General features: G+C 32.0%; 1 long non-coding RNA gene across 1 annotated transcript; it reads left to right on the top strand.

Moving 5' to 3' along the window:
* The first annotated feature begins 834 nt into the window (after positions 1–834).
* LOC121215909 (uncharacterized) lies at positions 835–5,610 on the top strand. The gene is made up of 4 exons (XR_005911897.1): positions 835–1,137; positions 2,106–2,173; positions 4,538–4,868; positions 4,947–5,610. It is a non-coding gene; the product is annotated as an uncharacterized lncRNA (long non-coding RNA).
* The last annotated feature ends 8,207 nt before the right edge of the window (positions 5,611–13,817 follow it).

Here is a 13,817-nt window from a genome sequence, read left to right as displayed (position 1 = left end):
TATTTTTTTTGATAGAATTTGTAAATGTTTGAGAGTTAAAATTTTTTTATTTTTAAAATCAATGTTAAATTGATAAAATATGTCAATATTGAAGACTAAATTTATAATTATACTAATTAAAAGTAAGATAAATTGACAAAAATAATGAACATGATAATTTATATATTCACTTTCAAATTCAACAGAAATTAAATTATTTCATTTTTTGAATCGAGGTTATCATTTATTTCTCCGAATTGAAAGTTGAAAAGCATAGAGTAGTAATTTATAATAAATCTATTTTTTAGTATTGTACAAATACTTTAATAATAAATATGATTTTTTAATACTTTAAAAATAATTAGGATTTTTATTATAATATTTAAATTATTAAAATAATTGCTATGTTTTAATTATTTTTATTATATTATAAGTTTTAAATATTTAAAGTCACATACAATGCATGTGAGATTAAAAATTTTTATATATATATATATAAACATGAATTTGAAGATACTTTTGAACTGATAATACTTTTTTTATTTTTTTGACATAACAATCATTTGAACCCATTGTTACATTAATAAATAGGGTAAACTATAAAAATAGTCACTTTTATTTGCCTCAAGTTACATTTTAGTCACTTATGTTTGAAATATTATGTTTTAGTCACTTATGTTATTATTATGTTATGAAGTGATCACTCTTCCGTTAAGTTCCGTTATCTCCCTAACGGTAATCCTACGTGGCAGTCCAACTAGATTTTAAGTGCCAACTTGGATTTCCTAATGGGATGAGAATAGATTTTTAATTAAATAAATTTAATTAATTAAAAATTTTAAACCCTAAATCTTAGGGTGCTTTTGTTTGCCACTATTTTATTTTCTAGAAATTGTTTCCCAGTTTTCCAGTGTTTGTTTGCCGGAAAACATTTTCCATTTGGAAAATGAATTCCCAAATACGGGTAAAATGGCTTACATTTTGGGAAATTGTCTTACCGTTTCAATTTCTGTAAGACATTTTCCTAAAGCTATCAGGCAGATCCCCTTTTTCCTTCCTTCATTCTTTCTCAGCCAAATTTCTTTCTCTCTTTCTTAGAAAATTTCCTGTTCCTCTTCGGCTGAAAGCGTTAGAGGTTCTACCGCAAAAACAAGACTGGTAATCTTCTTTTCTGTTGAATTTTAATTTTTCATTTATTTTTCCTGTTCCTTTCTGTTGAAACGAAAAACTAGTAAAGTATTGTTTGGAAATTTGCAATCCAATCGTTTCATTTCTCGCTTCCTTCGCTCCTCCAAGCACACTTCTTCCCCTATCATTTTTAACTCATCGTTTAATAATCTCTCCCATTTTGATTTTTTAGACCCCCGAAATCAGAGCTTTTTCCAATTTATTGCTTTGCATGTGTTAATCCGTTTATAAAATCTTGATGTGTAGTTGTGGTGATGTGTAGTTGTTGTGAAGAAAGTTTTAGGGTTCTATTTCTCACTTTATCTAGATAGAATTGGCTGCAATTTTGTTCAAGATTGGTCATCGATAGTTTTTGAATGGTATAATTTGTTCAAAAATATGGTATATTTTTGAATGCATAGTATTTTTCAAATTCTCTTTGTTGAAGGTTTTTCTGTCTTTATTATTTTCTCCTTCTCAACATCCTTACATGAGATATAGTTTTGTTGTACATACTTCTATGAACTTTTTCCCTTTGAATGGTTTTTGCACCTTTCTATATATTCTTTCTGAATACTGAGCAAATAGTAGTTTCTCTCTAAATATTTTTGCCTACGATTAGATGATGTTATGTTGCTTGAACTTTGGGAGGGGTATTAATGTGCAATTGCATAGGATATTTTAGGTTCTGGAATTCCATGTTAAGAACCAAGGTATTTGGTGTCCTTTTGGTTTTAGTATTGTAATTAAAATAGCAAATATCTGAACCAAGCCATGTAGCATATCTTTTCAAGAAAATTCAGTTCTTAGAGAATGAAATTATACTGGTTGAGGGATTAAGTTAACTAGGACTTTATTTTTCATTTTTGTGGATTCTACATGCTTCAAAATAAATGATAATGCATTCCATCTGCTACTTGTGAGTGTCTAAAAATTATCTTTATGGTTACATTATGCAGAGATTTTCATAGTTGAAGGAGACTCAGTTGGTGGCAATTCTTAGCAAGGCCGCGATAGGCACTTTCAGGTAATACTTTTCCATGGGAATTGGGTAGAACAGATTCAATTGTCAAGCAATTTCTTGAAACATGCCAGAAAATTTTTTGGATGTTTCTGGTATCTAGGCTTCAATTATTTAAGTATTTCTTTTATAGCGTTGATGGAAAATATTTTTGCTTGTAGAAACTAGGATGTTGAAAAGTCCTAACTTTTAAAAGTCGCACCTTCTGTACATATAAAGATAAGGTGTAGTGGAGTGGGAGAACTGTGCATATGAAATCTGTCATATATATCGACAATTGGCTAGTCTTATGATGCTTATAGCTGTAGATTCTAACCAATTGATGCCACAATAGTTTTTGGCTGCCACAATCCCATATATCAAATGCTACTGTTGCTTCATTTCTTTCTCTGTATTTTCTCATATTTTTAGGTTGAAAGAACTTGTGGGTTTAAAAACAAATGATGTAATGTATTGGGAGATTCTCTAAAAGTCATATCAATTTTTAATTTAAGTTAGCACGTCCTTTCATTAATTTAAGCATAGCAACTATCCAAAATGAAAACAAAGATCAAACACCAAATTTTACATGGAATTTAATATTGGTTTTCTTCCAAGATTGAGGATTAAGTAAATGGCATGACCTACTCCACTATTCTTTAGGCCAACCATTAAAAAAAAACAAACAAGAAACAATCAGAAAGAGGATATGAAGGCAAATCTGAAAATCTAGAAAAATTAATAATTCAAACAGCACCTAAGGAAATACTTTCAAACAAAAGACAGTTTAAAATTCTTTGTTGACACCTTAATAATCAATTTTAATGAATATATGTATGTATGCACTTTAGTCATGGTAGCTTTATTCATATATGTGATATTTATGTGGCATTATTTTGTGTAGATGGATTGTAGTCAAGATCAAAATGCAATTGTCGGAGTCGTGGCTTCAGTTTTAGCTTTTGGGGCTCTTTGGATTAAAAAATTTAAAACTAGAAAGGAAATTACTTCTCACCCTCGTGTGAATCGAGATTATGAAAGATAAATTATATTAATAGTATTTTATATAGTGGTGATCAACATTGTATTAATGTGATAAGGATGAGACCGATTGCCTTTTTTAATTTGTGTGATATTCTTAGTATGAATAATTTGTTACAATCAACTAAATCTGTGAATATTAGGGTGCAAGTAGTTATATTTTTACATATAATTGGTCATAATGTAAGGTTTCGAGTGATTAGATCTAGATATTATAGATCAACTGAGACAGTTCATCGTTACTTTAGGGTTGTATTGAGAGCCATTTTGAAATTGTATAAACTAGTTATTAGATTATATGATGAGTCAACTCCTAGTGAAATCAAAAACAATCCAAGGTTTTATCCTTATTTTAAAGATTGTATTGGAGCATTAGATGGAACTCATGTTCGTGCATCCGTTCCACTTAGCATTCAAGGAAGATTTCTTAGCCGTAAAGGGGGGATGACACAAAATGTATTGGCTGCCATTACATTTGATTTGAACTTTTCTTATGTTCTAGCTGGTTGGGATGGTAGTGCACATGATTCTCGTATTTTAAGTATGCACTTTCACGCCCAAGCAGATTAAGAATTCCGGAATGTAATAATTATCATTAAATACCAAATAGTTCTAGTAAGCTCATAATTTATTAGTATTAATTATGTTTTGTAAAATATAGGTAAATGTTATCTTGTTGATGCTAGATATGGCATCCGAAATGGATATATTACCCCATATCGTGGTGTCCGATATCATTTAAAAAATTTTAGTGCTCAGGGGACTGAAAATGCAAATGAACTCTTTAATCTTCGACATTCATCATTGCGAATCACTATTGAACGTGTTTTTGGGATTTTGAAGAAACGGTTTCGTGTATTAGATGCTGAACCATTTTGAAATTTTCAAACTTAAATAGATATAGTTTTGGTTTGTTGTAGCATTCATAATCATATAATGGGAGTTGATCCTAATGATTTACTTAATCAAGGATTATACGAGGAGTCTGAGTCTGATTTGATAATACCAACTCTTACGGAGCGAGAAGAAAGAGAATAAGCAAGAGAATAGTCTGCTAAGAGAGACGAAATTGCACAAACTATGTGAACTGATTATATGGCTAGAAATATTAGGTAGGTTTAGGGCTTAGGGTTATTGTTTTTATGTTATGTATGTTTAGTATTAAAATTATTTTTTTTGTTAATGTTGGTTGGATAATGATATTGAAATTTTAGTTTGTTGGATTTTGAAATTATTATGTCTTGAATTTGTTAGATATTGATTATGCTTTAAGCTTGTTAGATATTGAATTTATTATGTTTTAAGCTTGTTGGATATTAAAATGATTGACAATGACAATTATTAATGTAGAATGGGTAAGGGCAACAAAGAAGGGACCTCTAAGCAATTCAGGTGGACAAAACCGATGGAACATGTTTTTCTTGAAATTCTAGCAGAGGAGGCCCAAAAGGAAATAAACCTTCTAATACTTTCAAAGTAGTTTCTATTAATCGATTTGTCAAAGCTATTTTTGAAAGATTCCAAGTCTAATGCGATGCAAAGCATGTGGAAAATCATTTGAGGACTGTAAAAAAACCAGTGACAGATTATATGCAAAATTTGAGGTGAAAGTGGTTTTGGATGGGATGATAACATGAAAATGATCACATGTGATAGAGCGACATATGATGCAGCAGTGATGGTAATATATGTATATATATGTTAAGTATATTTCAATTGTTTTTTACTTGTTATTCTAATTGTGTATACTATCCAACAGACACACAAGAAGTATGAACCGTTTTTGAATAAAAGCGTTGATCATTATGATGAAATGACTTTGGTTGTTGGCAAAGATATGACAACAGGGAGTTTTGCCAGAACATTTGCTTACATATATTTGAATGATGGTAACCAAGATTCAGTGCCTATAGACTGCGACAATGAAGAGACTGAAGTGGTAAGAACAAAAGTATCTTGATCTGGCACATCCAAACGTAAAAGAAAAAATGTTCAAGAAAGTTTTGTTGATGAACAAATTAAATTTGTGGGTGAACAACTTGACAAAATTGCTAATGCTTTGGAACAATTTACTGCGGATAAGACAACACATCTTTATGAAGAAGTGATGTCGATGGAAGAAGAAGGATTTGATGATGACTTCCTGTGTTCTGTGTTTGATTATCTAGTGAGTCATGAATCCGAAGCCAAAGCTTTTTTAGTTAAAAGTAAGAAGCATAGAAAAATTTGGCTTCAAAATTTTCTCAAGGTTGAAGTTATTGATACTTTAAATGTGGTGTAATATTAGTTATGCACTTGGACAATGTTGTAGTTATTATGTGGTGTACTACTATTTACGTATTTGGATAATATTATTATTTGACTTTAGATGTTTTCAATTCATGACGGTTAATATTCTAGCTTAATAATTGAGTATTATTATATATTTAATTTGATTTATTTATTTATCCATAAATCATTGCAATATATGTAAAAACAATTTAAAATATAAACTTATTAATATATATAAATTTATTAATATATGTAAAAACAGCTTTTCTGGAAAATATTTTCAGGAAATCTGCCAAACAACAGAAAATATTTTACACAACTTCATCCAAACACCAGAAAAGTAAATCATTTCCAGAAAAGTAAATCATTTTCCAAAATCATTTTCTGAAAAACATTTTACTGGCAAACAAATGGAGCCTTATAGTTAAAAACCGTTCATCTCCCCCTTTTTTAGTTTTCTTTTTCAGTTGACTAAGAAAGCTATTATCATCAGAATTTTTTATTCACATACAAAACAAAGAGGATTTAATGGAGGGTCCAGGTATGTCTTTTTCACCGACCAATTTATGTTCTAAGACTTAAAATCAAGTGGTTGTCAACAAATAAGAAGATGGTAATCGTTTTTGTTCCTAGTCATTGTATTTTCCAATTCTTTACATTCTTGAATAATTGGTTTCTCAATCCGATTTTTTCTGATCTGAATCGGCTTGTTTGTTCATAATCCCTTTGTGGGTATCCCTTTTCTGCAACTTAATACGTTTCTTTTAGTTATTAATATTGATTATTTTAAGTTGAAATTTTGTGGGAACTCATATTTTTCCGAGTAATCATACAATTAACCCTGCAAATGAATATCCGTATCCTTAGTAAAATTCAAAAATTATACTTACGCGAAACTCAAGACTGGCCATGGATCCTATCATTCAAGCTAAACATCTCAGTATGATCTGATTTGCAAGGCCCCATTAAACTATCTGCTGTTATATCCAAATAACAAGAATTATGTCCTGTATCTTTTTATTTTTCAGTCTTCAAGCAAAGTCATCATAATTTTTAAAAGACAAGTTCAAACACAATTTAAAAAAAAAAACAAATAAAACAAAACTTGTTCGTGATTTTGGGAGGTTTTTTTTGGTAGTGGTTGAGGTTCGAATTGTAGTCTCATGTCAAGTTTGATTGGTATGGCGGTTGCCTCGATTTTTGCAGAATCTTTTGCTATGGCAGGCATGTCAAGGGAAACTTCTTTAAAGTTGGTTGGTGTTTTGCTGCTGAAGTAGAGTGGCTGATGCTGGATGGTCTGCTGTTTTTTATAGCAGATTACAATAGGGAAGTCTGTTGTTGAAGTGTTTTTGTCTGCTTTGTAGTATTGGCTAGGCTATTTTGTTTTATTTGTTTTCTGAAAACTGTGTTTGAACTTGTTTGGATTGTTCTCAACTATCTTTTTGTATTTAACTGATTTTGCAAAAAAAAAAGGAATAGTGTTTCCTCTCTACATTTAATTTTAATTTTGAAGCGAAGAGATAAAATTTTAAATGTTGTAATGTTGAATGTCTAAAAATTTGACTTAGAACATGATAAGGACTTCAATCTTACTATCATTTACAGTTTTACCTATTTACTTGAAATTAAATGTAAGACTAAATTGCTCGGTTTTATAACAGTGGGATGAATTTGCTCCTAAGTTTAACCTGAAATCTTTGTTGTTGAAGTTTGTATCATTTATATTATACCCAATGTTATTATTTCCATGTCTCTGTGTTTAGCATGTTCCATTCAAATTTATATTATTTCCAATACAAGTAAATTAAGGTTTAAATTTCTCTCTCTCAAAATGGAGAAATGTTAAAAAATATTATAATGTAGTTATTCAAAATAGTTTAGTACTTGTTTTTATATCTGAATATGGTGTTTTCTTTTTCTTTTAAACGTGTTATGTTTAACTTTCTTGAAGAGACGAAAAGTAATTTTGTTGCTGTCTCCCAAAACATGGACTTTAATTTTAACTCAGGTGTCAAGATGTGAATAATGATTACTGTTTTCATGTTCTAGGTTATGTATTTTAATGCTGTCCAAATGTGAATATCAACTGCTGTCCGAATGTCCTAAAATGTTCATAAATTCATTAGTGATGTTGTTTGAAATTGAACTGAAGTTGATATAATATTTTTCAGGTTTGAATTGTTGTGTAATTCGTTGATACTAATATAATGTTTTATTTTCCTTTTTTGGTTTAGGGTTTGAAGTTGAACAAATACTTTAGGGGGAGATTTTGGAGGAGAAGCATCTGACTCAAATGATAGTTCATGTAAAGCTTATGAGTTAGGTTCTTCTTATTCTGATTCTTTTGAGTCTGATGGTGATAGAGTAGATGAACCAGAGGTTGAACTAGTAGGTGAAATGATATAGAAAGAGTTAGACCACTTACTGGGTTTAAGTTTTTGGGGTTTAGAAGATGATTTGATAGCAATAGTGATGATGATTTGAATAATGACGTGGATTATGGTAATATGGGAATAAAAGTACCTTCTATTCAATCTTCAAACTGATATGAGGAACCCTATATTGATAAAGGGTTTGGTTTTCCCTAGTAGATACATTTTAAAGGATCCAATGGATGAGAGTTGGTAAATTAAGACCTTAGTCAACCACTATAAGCGTAAAAAGGTAATAAAAATAAGAATATTACTTCAAAGTGGATGGCTAGACATTATTTACATAAATTTCAAGCTGATCTCAATTATTCCTTAACATCCTTACAAAATGATATTAGGGTTGATTTTGGAACAATAGTGTCTCGGACTAAATGTATGAGGGCTAAGATTAGGGCTCTGGAACCAGTTTAAGGGAATTACAAAGCCTAATATGCCAATATATATGATTATTTACTTGAGTTAAGGAGAAGCAACCCTGGTACAATAACCATTTGTAATTTAGACTGTAGGCTATTTCAGAAGCTTTGTATATGCCTTAAAGCATGCAAATCAGGTTGGTTAACTGGTTGTAGGAGAATTATAGGGTTAGATGGGTGTTTGCTGAAGGGATATTATGGTGCACATTTGCCTGCTGTTGTTGGGGTTGATGCCAATGATTGTATATATCCAGTGGCTTTTGCTGCAGTTGAGAGTGAAACAAACAATCATGGTTTTGGTTCCTCGAGTTGTTACAGAGGGATTTGGAGATCGACAACTCCTACAATATATATTTCATGTCTGACAAACAAAAGGTACTATAAAGTCATAGTATACGCTAAATTGTTTATATAAAAATGATTGTTTATCATGTTGTTTTAATTGTTTTACAGGGTTTAATCGAAGTGATTTCTTTGTTGTTCCGTAATGCTGAAGCAAGAATTGTGCCAGACATCTTTACAATAATTTTAAAACATGGAAGGATTTAGAGGCTAAGTTATGCATCTTACTTACTGGAAAGCTGCTAAAGTAACTTTTCCAGACAATTTGAAGAAGCAATGTCTGAAATAAGGTCACTGTCAGAATCTACTGAGGCTTGACTGCATGACAAGGGTCCAAGAACTTGGTCAAGAGCCCACTTCTCAATCAGATGCAAATCTGATCTACTACTAACAACAACAGTGAATGGTTCAACAAGGTTAAAATTTATTTTTAAATCTGACTATTTATCACTTCATGTTGTATAATTGTTGTTGGAGCTATTTAAGGACTTGCTCTCCTTGCAGATCATTTTAGAAGCTAGAGACAACCCATCCTAACGATGTTGGAAATAATCAGAAGAAAATTCATGACTAGGTTTATGTCTAAGGATACAAAAGAAGTTATCTGAATTGTTAGTCAGTCCAATAAGTAAGTTTTGCTAACCATTTTTTACTTAGCATGAATTCTGTTGCTTGGATGGAAAAGTTTTAACTTTAAAATGTTACTTTATTTATAGTATATGGTCGGTATATGCTGGAAATGAGAAGTATAAGGTAGATCTGGATTAGGCAACAAGCATGTGGTTGACCTCCTCAACTCTTTGGAACACCCCAAACCGGGCCTGGACGTTATGGCCGAATCTGGCGATGTCATGTGGAAGCGCATTTGAAACCGTATCATTTCTAAAACCGTTTTCCATTTAGAACTTATCATTATCTTTCATTAATTCTCGAATCGTGATTCATTTCTAAAACGCTATACTTTGCGAAAACTTTTTAATAATAGTTTGCGTGTGTATGGTATTTTGATAAATCATTCATCTCTTTTGAAAACCCGAGTCTTATCTACTTCTAGCAGATATAAATAGAAATCAGTATAAATCCAATTTTAGGTAAAAATCCATAGAGGCCATTATTACAGAAAAATACCCCATAATAAAATTAAAAATGAAAAATCATTATTAAATACTAAATCAAACAATTTAAGTCGTGTAGCTACCTCTAAGTCCTCTCCCGCACCGATCCACCTATGTCTAGGGATTACCTCTATAGTCAAATTAGAAGGGTGAGTTTTCAAAAATTTAGTGTGTAATCCAAAAACAAAACACAGATAGAAACAATCACAGTTTGGCCCTAAGCCCTTTTCGTATCAGTGACAATACCAGTTTGGGCTTAGCCCATTTCAGTACAGAAGCAGTCATATGGTTGGGCTTGGCCATTATAGTAAAATAATTTGTACAGTAATGATTATACAGTATACAGGTCCTACCCAACCAGCCTCTACACTCCATCTCCGTCTACCTATACTCTATGTGGGGATATAATCAACCCACCATCCCTACACTCTAGTTAGTACCGAATGCGACACTAGACAGTGTTGCAGCTGAACTGTAACAGCCCGATTCTGGCTAGTCGGAATAGTGGTTTCGGGACCACAATCCGACGAGGAAAGTATGGTTATTATTATATTTTTATGATCTACAATTTCACGGAAAATTTTCGTAAAATTTCGTTCGAAAATTTCGACGTTTGGGCCTCAATTTAGTCAAAAGGACTAAATTGTAAATAGTGCAAAGTTGAGTTCTACATCTAGAGGTGTCTAATTGTTATGAAATTTTAAATTGGAGGTCTTTATGTGGTATTAGACCATTAGTTAGTTGATGGACAAAATAGACATAAGAAATGGGTGAAATAGATTTTTTTTAATGGGGCATTTTAGTCATTTGGTTATTAAATAGAATTAAATGGGAAAAAGATGGCAAAATATGCTCTCTTCTTCATGGTGAACGAAATCGCAAGGGGAAGCCATATTTAGGGTTTTTAAGCTTTCAGCTCCATAGTAAGTGATTCTAAGCCCCGTTTTTAATGTTCTTCGTATTTTTGGAGTCCCGGTAACTTGGTTTAGCTTATTCTACCATTAATTCATGTTAGGGTTCATATTTGGAAAATATCCATAGGTGAAATGTGTTTATTTGCTGTTTTATGGTGGAATATGAAGCTAGAGATTATGTTAAACAACTTTTGCTAAGCAATTTTAAGCGAAAACGGGTAAATAGACATAATCGGTAAAATAATTAATATTCAAAAGTATGTGTTGGAGTGGGAATTTGATGTTTCCATAGAAGGGAAAATGTTCAGCATGTTATAAACTTAAGAATAAGTGATGAAGTTTAATTTCCGAGCTTGGGGACAAAGTGTAATTATGCAAAAGTTTGGGGGCAAAATTGTAATTTTCAAAAAGTTGGGTGGTGGATTATTTTATAATGTGGACTTTAACGAGTTAAATTTGCTATATAGATCAAGAAAGACGTGAAGAGTATATCAACGAGGAAAAGAAAGATAGTGGAGTAAAGTGCAAATTACGATATTTTGCACCGAGGTAAGTAACACGTGACTTAATGTATTATTTTGATATTATTTGATATATGTTGAGATTTATTTGGAATTAAATAAATGTTTGGCATATCCTAAAAATGTTGTTAAATCGGGAAAGTGATAAGGGTTGCAATATATGGTTATGGGTTGAACACTCGGAATAGCGTAGTATGTTGTATATAAAAGGGTTGCTGTGTGCTGATTCCCGATTTATGGGTGGTGCTATGTGCGTGATCCACCATATCTTTGAAATGTGAAAGGGGGTTGCTATGTGCTGATTCCCCGAGGGGTTGCTAAGTGCTGATTCCCCGGTTCATTGGTGGTGCTAAGTGCGATATCCACCATATCTTTGAAATGTGAAAGGGGGTTGCTATGTGCTGATTCCCCCGAGGGGTTGCTAAGTGCGATATCCATTGTATATTTGAAATGAAAGGGGGTTGCTAGTGCTGATTCCCCGAGGGGTTGCTAAGTGATGATTCCCGATTCAATGGTGGTGCTAAGTGCGAGATCCACCAATAACGGTTACATTCGAGTGTTCAACGAAAAGTGTGGAAGGTGAATATTGCATATGGTGAAATTTTATGGGGAAATATTGAGTTGGACACTAATCGATCATGTATGAGATGGAGAAAGATCAAACAAGACGATTAATTAAACTGTTTGACAACAGCGTTGGTACTTGAAAAATCACCATAAATGGTGGAAAATGAATGGGAGCTGAATAATATATGAATTGAAGCTGGATGTGTCTGTTTTCATATGAAAGAAATAGAATAAGCAAAAGATTATTTTGGAGAATGAATTTTACTAAAACAGGGCTGGATGATTTCGAGATCCTGTTTAACTTGGAAAATACAAAAAAAAAAAATAATTATGGCATGAAATTAACTGAATCCTTATTGATCTATTTTTATTAGAAACAAGAAAACCATTTTCAAATTTTACAGAAGTTAAGTAAATTGTGAGGAAGGGTCAGAACCTTGGCAGTGAAACAGGGGAAGGTAATGAAAAAAGTACAATTGCTGGTAAAAATTCTGAAATTTTATGGTAAATGATATGAGTCTAGTTTCAGGGAAAATTTACGAACTCTTTGGAGCCTGTACTCCAGATAAAAATAATTAGGACTATGACGCAGAAAAACAGCTTGCTGGAAATTGCCTAAACAATAAAGTTATTCATGAATAAGTTATATTTTGGTGTAGTTATGGGAGTAATTACTTATTTATCATGTGTTTACTTACTAAGCTATATGCTTACTCCGATTTATTTTTCTCTTGGTTATAGTGACTTCCAACAACTCGGAAATTGGAACGAAGTCAACAATCATCTACACTATCCTTCACATTTGGGGTATTTTACTACTAGTGTTCCGAAATTTTATGGCATGATAGACACTTTAGTAATGTGGGATATCATGAAATATATGTTATGGTTCCCTTTTAAATGTAGTGTTTATTAATAGTTAAACTATATGTGTGTTTATACAAATAAATTGGTTGGTATATGGAATGTGTTCTCAATTTGCAGGAGGTTTAAGCAAAAATAAGTAGGATGTGTCGAAAAATTTTTAAAAATTTAGTAATACCTCATACTCCTGTTCCGGTAAGGAATACGGGTAAGGGGTGTTACAGACTGTAGGGCTCGAACCCTTTTTCAATATAAACAATAATGTCATAAAATCATATATATTACGTAATTTAAAATCCACAATAGAATTACATTAACATATAGGCTAATTTTGCACAGTAATAAGTTTAAGCTTAATGACTAAATAGGTAAATCAGGCAAAACTATCAAACAGGAAAATGGAATAGCCAAATGCTGTAGACCAAAAGTTAACAATATCGGTATGTCCAAATTCGTGTCCCACTGGTCGACTTCCATTATTATACTTCCCATTTTATTTTATCGTCCAACAACCTCAACAGGTTTCGCTTCTTTGCAAAATTACTCATGAGCACTCCAAAACCTAGCAATTCAACGAGAAACACGAATTAATTACTTATACGATAATCGACTTAAACGAAACCTATTCAAGATACCTATCCAATTTATTGGCAAATCTACCTTTTTTTTTGAACAACCGAAGCCCTACACTTAAGCCTTTGAGAAACGATCACTGGCCCTCGTTAGTACCTGCAAACCAGTCGAAAATCCCTATTTAACAAATATTCACAAAAACAGTCTAAACCAAACAATTACCTAAACTTACCGAATGTACGGAAACAAAGAACGAAAATGGGACTATTGGAACAACAACAAAAATAACCCAAGAGAAACAAAATTTGAAAGAGTGCAATACTCACAGGATGGCAGCAAAGAGAAAATAACAGACGGCACAGTAATGGAAGAAGAAGAAGAAAAAGTCGGCAAGAAAGAGTAAATTCTTGGCAATCAAAATGAGAAAAGAAATAAACCAATGGCCAAAAATTAGCAGAATGAAAAGAAAAAAAATTCGGCAGAAGTTCGGCAGAGTTGGGGAAGGAGAACGGCAGAAGAAAAGAGAACTTTGGGAATTTGAAAGAAAAAAAGAAAACAAACAAAATAACAAAAATGAAGATTTCTGCACCACATTTTCCCAAAATCCCTCAAATC

The sequence above is a fragment of the Gossypium hirsutum genome, chromosome D04 (genome assembly GCF_007990345.1).
Source record: "Gossypium hirsutum isolate 1008001.06 chromosome D04, Gossypium_hirsutum_v2.1, whole genome shotgun sequence".
Classification (NCBI taxonomy): domain Eukaryota; kingdom Viridiplantae; phylum Streptophyta; class Magnoliopsida; order Malvales; family Malvaceae; genus Gossypium; species Gossypium hirsutum.
This window is presented reverse-complemented; position numbering and strand designations above follow the sequence as displayed.